The sequence below is a fragment of the Dermacentor andersoni genome, chromosome 2, assembly GCF_023375885.2.
Source record: "Dermacentor andersoni chromosome 2, qqDerAnde1_hic_scaffold, whole genome shotgun sequence".
NCBI classification, from domain to species: domain Eukaryota; kingdom Metazoa; phylum Arthropoda; class Arachnida; order Ixodida; family Ixodidae; genus Dermacentor; species Dermacentor andersoni.
Genome location: NC_092815.1, coordinates 164,544,070 through 164,552,668, shown reverse-complemented (window position 1 = coordinate 164,552,668; position 8,599 = coordinate 164,544,070). Strand labels below are relative to the sequence as shown.

The 8,599-nt window shown below is 49.9% G+C and overlaps 1 pseudogene; it reads left to right on the top strand.

The window, feature by feature from the left end:
* The first annotated feature begins 6,039 nt into the window (after positions 1 to 6,039).
* LOC126541075 (U2 spliceosomal RNA) lies at positions 6,040 to 6,220 on the top strand (annotated as a pseudogene).
* Positions 6,221 to 8,599: the final 2,379 nt, after the last annotated feature.

Below are 8,599 nucleotides of genomic sequence, written 5' to 3'. Positions count from 1 at the left end.
CGACACTCGAGGAATGTGTATACCCCAGTGGTTGTGCATCTAAACGAGATCAGCCCCATCGCGCCCTACTAACCTTTCTAGAGTTAACTTAGGTTCACGTTTGTAGCGCGAACATTCAACATTCTGCAGTAGCGTGACCTACAGTGACCAGCCCTACTGTGTGGGATCTGTACTGTGTTCTAACGCTTCTTCCTTCGAAGATGGGAGGTGGCGGGTTCAGACACCTTGTGGTGTATATTGTGAACCGACTACCGGTGAAACCGTGATTGCGTGCAGCTGTACTTGGCGTCTCATGGTGGAGCGCACAATTAGCCGCGTAGCGAGCTAGCCATGGATGTGATTGATAATTGTGGAGGCTGTTCGACGCGGCGTCACTTTAATTCCGGCTACAGAGTCGGAACTCGGCGGAACAACGTGCGTAGTGTACTGTGTTCTACTTTAGTTTTTAGATTTGTCCGGTTGCTCCACCTTTCCTCTCTACTCCCCTCCTTCCTATCTTCCATTTCTGTGTTGCTGTCACCTCCGTTCAGAAGAGTAGGCAGGCGTTGTGCCCCTTTCGGTGGCAGTTGCCAGCCCGCTCGTCGCTTCCCATTTCCTGGTAACTGTGTATATGTGTATATGTGTTCAAAACAAATTTTAATAATCGAGGCAGACGTGGAAAAACGCTCTATTGGGACAGCGAGTGGCTGAAGAAGGCCGGCAGGAAGCGTCGGTGGCCTCTTGCGTCGTTGACACAGCTCGCCGCTGCCAACATACTTCTGCACGAAGCGGTAAAGCCCAGGCCAAAAGAAACGACGCCGCACGCGATCATACGTGCGCGTTACCCCAAGGTGACCTGCTGTGCGTTTGTCGTGAATCTGCTGGATGACAATGGAACGCATGCGTGAGGGTACCAGGAGAAAGTGCTCAGGGCCTTCGAAGTATGCATTGTGGCCGTATAAAGTTCCGCTATGTAAGGTAAACACCCGGAGCGACTCGTCAGGACCTCCGGAGATGAGACGGTCGATGATAGAACGTAACGCCGGATCACGCCATTGCTCATCGCCGAAATGAAGAAAGTCCGAGATAGAAAGAACACAATCATCGGTGTCAGGGTTGGCGTTGTCGGGCGGATCAACAGGATATCGGGACAGGCAGTCCGCGTCATGATGTAATTGGCCAGACTTGGTCATGACGGACAACGAGTATTGTTGTAACCGCAAAGCCCAGCGTCCAAGACTGTAGGATCTTTCATAGAAGAAAGCCAGCGGAGCGCATGGTGGTCAGTCAGTATCGTCAATGAACGGCCAAAGAGGTACGGCTGAAATTTAGAGATGACCCAAATAAGCGGAAGGCATTCACGCTCAATAATTGAATAATTGCGCTCTGTGGCAGATAGCAGGCAGGTAGGGTACGCTATGACGCAGTCACGACCATGGTGATGCTGGGCAAGGAGGGCTCCGATTCCGTATGCACTGGCGTCCGTCGGAACTTCCGTAGGTGCAGAAGGGTCGAAGCGTGCCAACAGAGGAGAAGCTGTGAGAAGTCGTATAAGCGCAGAAAATGCATGGGCTTCGCTACGGCCCCATGAGAAAGGCGTATCTTTCTTGAGAAGTTCAGTGAGTGAGCTGGCAATGTCAGCGAAATTTTTGACAAAGCGACGGAAGTAAGAACATAAACCCCTGAAGGAGAGGTAGAGGAAGGTACGGTAAAATGCTTCACGGCGCGACTTTTTTCAGGGTCAGGTCGGACTCCTACGCCATTAACAAAGTGTCCGAGCACTGTTATTTTGCGGCGACCAAAGCGGAACTCGGATGAGTAGAGGTGAAGACAGGCGCTGAGAAACGCTTGGAGAATTGCCGACAGGCGCTGAATATGGCTGGAAAACATCGTTGAAAAAACAATAACGTCATCCAGGTAGCATAAGCAGGTCGACTATTCGGAGCTTCGAAGGAGCGAATCCATAATGCACTCATATGTGGCTGGCGTAGACCGAAGGTTATAACCTTAAATTGGTATAGCCCGTCAGGTCAAACAAATGTGGTCTTCTCGCAGTGCATAGCATCTCCGGCAATTTCCCAATAGCCACACCGCAGATCGATGAATGAAAAAGCACTCGCTCCATTGAGGCAGTCGAGGGCGTCATCTATACGAGGCAACAGATATACGGCCTTCTTCGTGATGTTGTTTAGAAACCTGTAATCTACACATAAACGCCAAGTGCGGCCTTTTTTCTTGAAGAGCACAACTGGAGATACCGATGGCCTACTCGAGGGTTCTATAATCTCTTTTTCTATCATCTTGTCGACTTCTTTTTGCATAATCACCCGTTCAACAGCAGAAACACGGTACGGACGTTGATGAATAGGGTTTGCGTCGCCGGTGTCGATTCGATGCATGACAACGGTTGTCTGGCCTAGCGGGCGGTTGTCGAACTCAAATCATCCCGATAAGACGCTAAAACACCCCAAAGTTCAGCAGCGTGTGCAGGTGAAAGGGCCGCGGGGATCATTTTGTCGAATTCACTGGTGGTCAAGCTAATGGACCCTGCTGCACTCCTAGGACGTGAAGGGGCTTCAGATGTTAGCGTGGAAATCTGACAGCCATTTAGAGATTACAATGCCGCAGGTGCGATCCTGGAAGGTAGAACATGGGCGGATAAGCCGAAGTTGAGCACATGGAGATAACATTCATTGTTGACAATTTGGACAACAGTGTGTGGTAGAGTAACATTGTGTGCCAATACAACGTCATTAATAGGGGATGCAACGTATTCCCCGTCAGCGACAGTAGGAGGACGACAAAAGAACATAAGTAGTGGATTGCGGCGGCAGTCGCACAAACGCAACTGTATACAGTTGCGTAGGCCGAGCAGTAGTAGTCTAGGGGACTGAAGGAGTTCAAGTTGAAGGACAGCGGCACCACAATCGACAAGGGCTGAATGTGTGGATAAAAAGTCACTGTCCAAGATCACCTCTTATGGGCGCTGCTCACGCACAATAAACAGAGCACTTGTCCGATGGCCGGATATAGTGACGCGGGAAGTACGTGTTCCGACAACGGTACGTGTGCTTCCATCAGCGACTTTACTACACTTTGCACGGCAGGTGTTGGGACTTTCTTCAGCTTCCCACGAAGACTAGCGCTCATCACCAAGATTTGTGCGCCGGTGTCAATAAGCGCCGTAACAGTAACACCATCGATTCAAGCAAATTAGAGCGGGTAGGTACAGTAAGACGAGGATATCGAAGCCGGGTCACAAACGCTGCGTCAACTTCGGAGGCTGCACTCGTCAGTTTTTCGTTGCGTAGCGTCCAGGGTTGGCAGACGACAGGAAACGGCGGGCTTGCGGTGAGCGAGATCGGCGGTCGCGCGGTGATCGTGACCTGCTATACACATTAGTGCGAGTGTCAACATCGGGCGTGTCAGTAGGTAAAGAGAGAGCGCCACGATATTGTACGGGAGTAGTTTTCAGGACGACGGTTGTCGGCGCTCCAGCAAATCGGCGACGCCCGACGGCTCCAGCAGTGCCGCGCAATATGCCCAACTCGACAGCACGCAAGCATATTGGGCGATCATCTGGCGTCCTCCACTCCGCAGAATTGGGGTATCGCGAATAAAAGGGCTGGCCCCTCGATGCGACTGGTGGAACTGATGGTGTGACTGGTGTAACTGGTCGAACGCGCATGGGGAAGACAGAGAAGAATCCCAAATTAGCAACCTTCTATCGAACCATGGTTTGAATCAAGGAAACCATAGATTGGTTAGCAGTCGAGACATCGGGAACAAGAGGGGCTGGTTGCATTACTTCTATTTCACGACGAACGATACGTGTTAAAGTGTCCGAAGCAGGTGATCTGTGGCGGCTCTTCGCATGACGACGATGCGGCAGTATTATGGAGCCTGGTAAATTGCTGGGCAATACGGCGGGATTTTGCTTGTTCGAATCGCCAGCACTCTTTCAAGATGGCATCCACGGTAGCACAGTTCCTAAATACCAAGAGGTTGAATGCGTCGTCGGCGATACCTTTGAGTATGTGCGCGATCTTGTCCGCTTCGGACTTATCACCGTCAACATTGCTGCAAAGCGCTAGATTATCCTGAATATACGAAATGTATGATTCAGTAGATGACAGGGGGCGAGAGCCAAGTACTTTTTTAGCGGCTAGCTGACGACACAAGGGCTTGCCGAACAAGTCGTTCAGTATTTCTTTGCATAGGTCCCAGCTGGTGAGATCGTGCTCATGCTTCTCGTAACAGACGCGCGCAGTTCCCTTAAGGTAAAATACCACATTTACCAACACAAGGGTATCGTCCCCCCTGTTCTGTTTGCTGACACGCTCGTACCATGAAATCCAATCTTCAACGTCCACGTTATCTGCGCCACAGAAGGTGCCTGGATCGTTTGTAAGCGATAAGATGACAGACGGTGGGGACGGCTGCGACGCGGTAAGTTCCGGCGCGGTGTGTGCTTCAGTGGCCATTGCCGAGTGGACAACGTGGCGGCCATTTTGGAGCGCCATGCTGGGATGATGGTTATATACCAGCAGTGTACCCAGCACCTCCGCCAGAAATGTTGCACAAAAAATTTATATTTACAAGTATTTACAAGTAAGGCAAGCAGCACAGGAGTCACAGCAGCCAATATGGCCAGGAGCTACCTCTACATCTTCTTAAACGATGCTGGCCTAATCCGACAGATTTCTGTCTCGCGGCAACATGGTCCTTTCTTTAAAAAGCATTTTAGCGCCGGTAGCGCTGATTTTCCCTCGCAGAACACCGTTCATTTATGAGGTGCCGGCGTTCTCATAAAACTGATAGCTTCAAGTATTCCTGCACATTTCGCACCCGTCTGATGTCTCATTTCCTCTTTATTAATTACTTCTCGCCACCTTGCGTGTTTCCGCAGAACTATTACTTCAAACTCTTGCCTTTGCTTGGAGTTGTTGACAAATTCGACTTCGCCTTGCCAACTCCTAGCAGCCTAGTTAGCTGAGATGATAGAGCGGCTGCCCCGGAAAGGCGGGAGTCCCGGGTTCGAGTCCCGGACAAGGACGAATTTTTCTTCAGCTGCGAGGCTTTTCTTTCGAGGAACCCGTATGGGTTTCCTTTGTAGCAATTGCTACGAATGGGTGGATGTCTGATTTCCCCTTTATTCATATTTGAATAGAGTGGAAGCAACAATCGCATCGTATTTTCCTTTTATTGTTGCCTATTATTAGGTGGTGTAAGAGCTTTCACCTAAACTAACGTACTACAAGCTTGTTAATACTTATGGATTACGTTTTAGTAGTAAACCAAAAATACGTAGTCGAATTTCAATCCGAAACGTTTTGGAATTGCTATCATCATATCAACTGTAAATAACCTAAATACCCTTGCACTCTGTGAAGAAGCATGACGAGCGAAGCTGTGCTGTGTGATAACTATATTACAGCGGAGCTGTATATGGGTAGCCGATTCGTGCGTACGTCCTTCTGTCGCCTGTACGCCGAAAACTCCTCCAGCACAACCCCACGTGCATGCGCGAAAAAAAAAAGAATATAGAAAGAGAAGCGTGAAATTGGCTGCGCCAGCACTGACATCGTTGCTCTCAGTTGCAGACGAGCACGCGCACAGCATTTTCTCTCCGGTTGCGAAATGGATAGGCCACGCGTCATACGTACTCCTGAGGAACAGGCAGCATTCGACAAGCACGTCGAAAGCGGAACCCGAATCGAGCGCATCTACACCGTGCCGATGCTGCAGCCGGGGCACAAGAATGCAGGCGCGTGCAAGCAGCAACTGCGTACCGAGGATCCAGTAGCCTACCAAGACGTCGCTTCATTTCATTTCATTTATTATCACCTTGAAGGCCCGAATCTAGCATTCGGCAAGAACGACGTTCTTGCCGAATGCCAGATAGATACACGACCGGTGACGCGTGGTAACCACATTCACTCCAGCATAACAACTTACTCCAAACCTTTGCAACATCAAGGAGATAAACCACTTGCCATTGTTTCACCAAACCTTTACCAAAAAGTGAATTTTGACAAAGAAAAGGCGATGCGAAGGTAGACAAGGCCAACGCGGGTCAAAATGCTGCATCTGTTCATATCAGCTTAATATCTGATACGGATTGTATTTGTACCGAAGACATTAGACTAATTTTTGCAACATGGCGGAGTGTTTAAAGCCTGCTTCGCCTCCGCCGTGGTCGGCCCGGTATTGCACTATATTCGGAATTGGTGCAAAGATCGGGAGAAATTCACGATCCACACGGCTCGACAGACGCATGCATTTTTTTTCAGAAGCTAGGCATACACAGCTTTGCTGTAAAAAGTATTGTTCAAGAATGTGATAAGCATTTATCGGTTGGTTATAACATGATGGAGGGAGGGAGACAGGTTGCTCACAGGGTGTTTACGAACTTCAGAAGAAGATGAACCACAATTGCTCAAGAATTGTAGAACGCTGATTTATTTTCCCTATAGAGGCTTCAAGGTAGGGATGTGCCAATTTCTTTAAAATCCTGGAACTGTTACTCGATGTCAACCATACTGTCAGCACCCACAGAGATGACAAACTGCACTTAGACGTAAATATTTATGAACCATGCTTTTCCTTTTCATCATTTCTGTGGAGCTGGCTATAATCTTTCGTGTTTTTTCCAGCTGTCTCATGCAAGGCGTCACCTACATGCTTGGAGCTCAAATCATGCTGCTAAGAACGTATGCGCTGCTTTAGGCAAATAGGGCCATTCTTGCTTTTGTCATGGTGAAAGAAAATGCAAATAGCAGCTCTACATAAGAGAGAAGCTACAACACAAAGAGACACAGGAGAAGCAACGTGAATATCCCTCAACCCTTCCTCAAGTCATGGCTGTCACCCGGAAAATGGTAATGGGCTCTCCGCATCTGCCACTACAACCTGTCCCACTCCAGAAGCAGGACTGACCACTGAGTGCATAATAAAGACAGATCGCTCCCCAGGCTTGCCTCCGTTCTCTCTGTGTCGACGAAGCATCAACCGGGATAAAACCGAATCTCTCGAGGGAGACGGCTGGAGGCCGCTAAGCAGACACGAATCGTTTCTGTTGGCATTGCCACCTCCGCCCCCGTGTCTTGCCTGCGAAAATACGCATACCTATTGTTGCTTATACCGACCGCGATGGCTCGCCAGCTGCCGCGAATACAAGTTTTGGACGACCACCAACACTGCTCATGATTACGAGGTTGCTGGAGCTCGATTCCCGGTGGAGGCGTTGCACGTTGCCTGATGGCAATGGGAAGAGAGAGACAGGGAGCATCAGTCGTGCAGTGCTCTTTAAGTGCATGGCAACATCCCTAAAAATTGATCGGTAGGTCGGCAGCGTCTCCTACAGACCGCGTGTTCCTTTCGGACGGTCAATCCTCTGAATAAATTTTATTCGTTTTGAAACGAATTGCTCCGTTTTGCTTTTTCGCCCATTGTTGTGGTGGTTGCACTTTTTCGTATACGCGAACGGTGCGTGCTCTCGCAAAACGAAGTTGCCGGGCGCATTTAGATTCCCGTGCCGTCGCGCAAAAGGTTTGGGGCGTCTGAAAGTTTATAAGCTGTGGTGGAGTGCACGAGAAGCACAGCCCTCCTCTTCTCACGCCGCCCTCTCTACCTTTCGTGTTTCTGGGAGCATTTGTGGGAGAGTGCCTCGGCTTCGGAAGTGGAGGACGGGTGTCTCCTCCCACGCCAGCGCTCGCGCTGTTGGCGAAAGCACAGATATGACGAATAGGCTAATATGTATTGTCACCTGTACTATACCCCTATATATTGTAACGTAGGTTGGAGACGGAGTGTTACAAAATAGACGTTTCTTTTTAATGGCGGGCCAGAAGAAGAGCGTGCAGCTTACGCACTACATCGTCGTTTATGACGCCTACCTTTGCGCACGCCGTTCTGCGGTGCCGGAGCCCCACATCTTTGTGTCAATTGGCCCCATGCAAAAAGTGACCGTCTCGGTCGCGTCAGAAAGTTCTTTCAGCGACATAAGAAGTGGAGCTCCTCAGGTTCATCTCGGTGTTCACGTACGCGCATAGTATGGTTTCATGTGCACTACATGAACAACTTCAGCGCGAGGACGACGACGGAGCGAACCGGGGTTAGAACTGCTAGGAACGACTTCATAGGTCACGTCACTGAGGCGACGCGTAACCTTGTAGGGACCAAAATACCGGCGGATCAACTTTTCTGAGAGTCCACGGCCTCGGACGGGCGTCCAGACCCACACGCAGGCGCCGGTATTGTAATGGACGTCGCGTTGACCCTGGTTGTATCGGAAGGTGTCGGTATGCTGTTGGCTCCGGATACGATGCCGAGCAAGCTGGCATGCCTCTTCGGCTCTTTGTACAAACTCTTCCGCGTGTTCGCTGGTCGGGCTATTATCAGCCAGAGGTAGCATGGCGTCATGTATTGACGTGACGTGGCGCCCGTATAGAAGTTCGAACAGCGTAAACTGTGTAGTCTCCTGTACAGCAGTGTTATACGCGAAAGTCACATGGGGTAAAATCTCGTCCCACGTCTTGTGCTCTACGTCGACATACATGGAGAGCATATCAGCCAGCGTTCTGTTCACATGTTCAGTTAATCCATTGGTTTGAGGGTG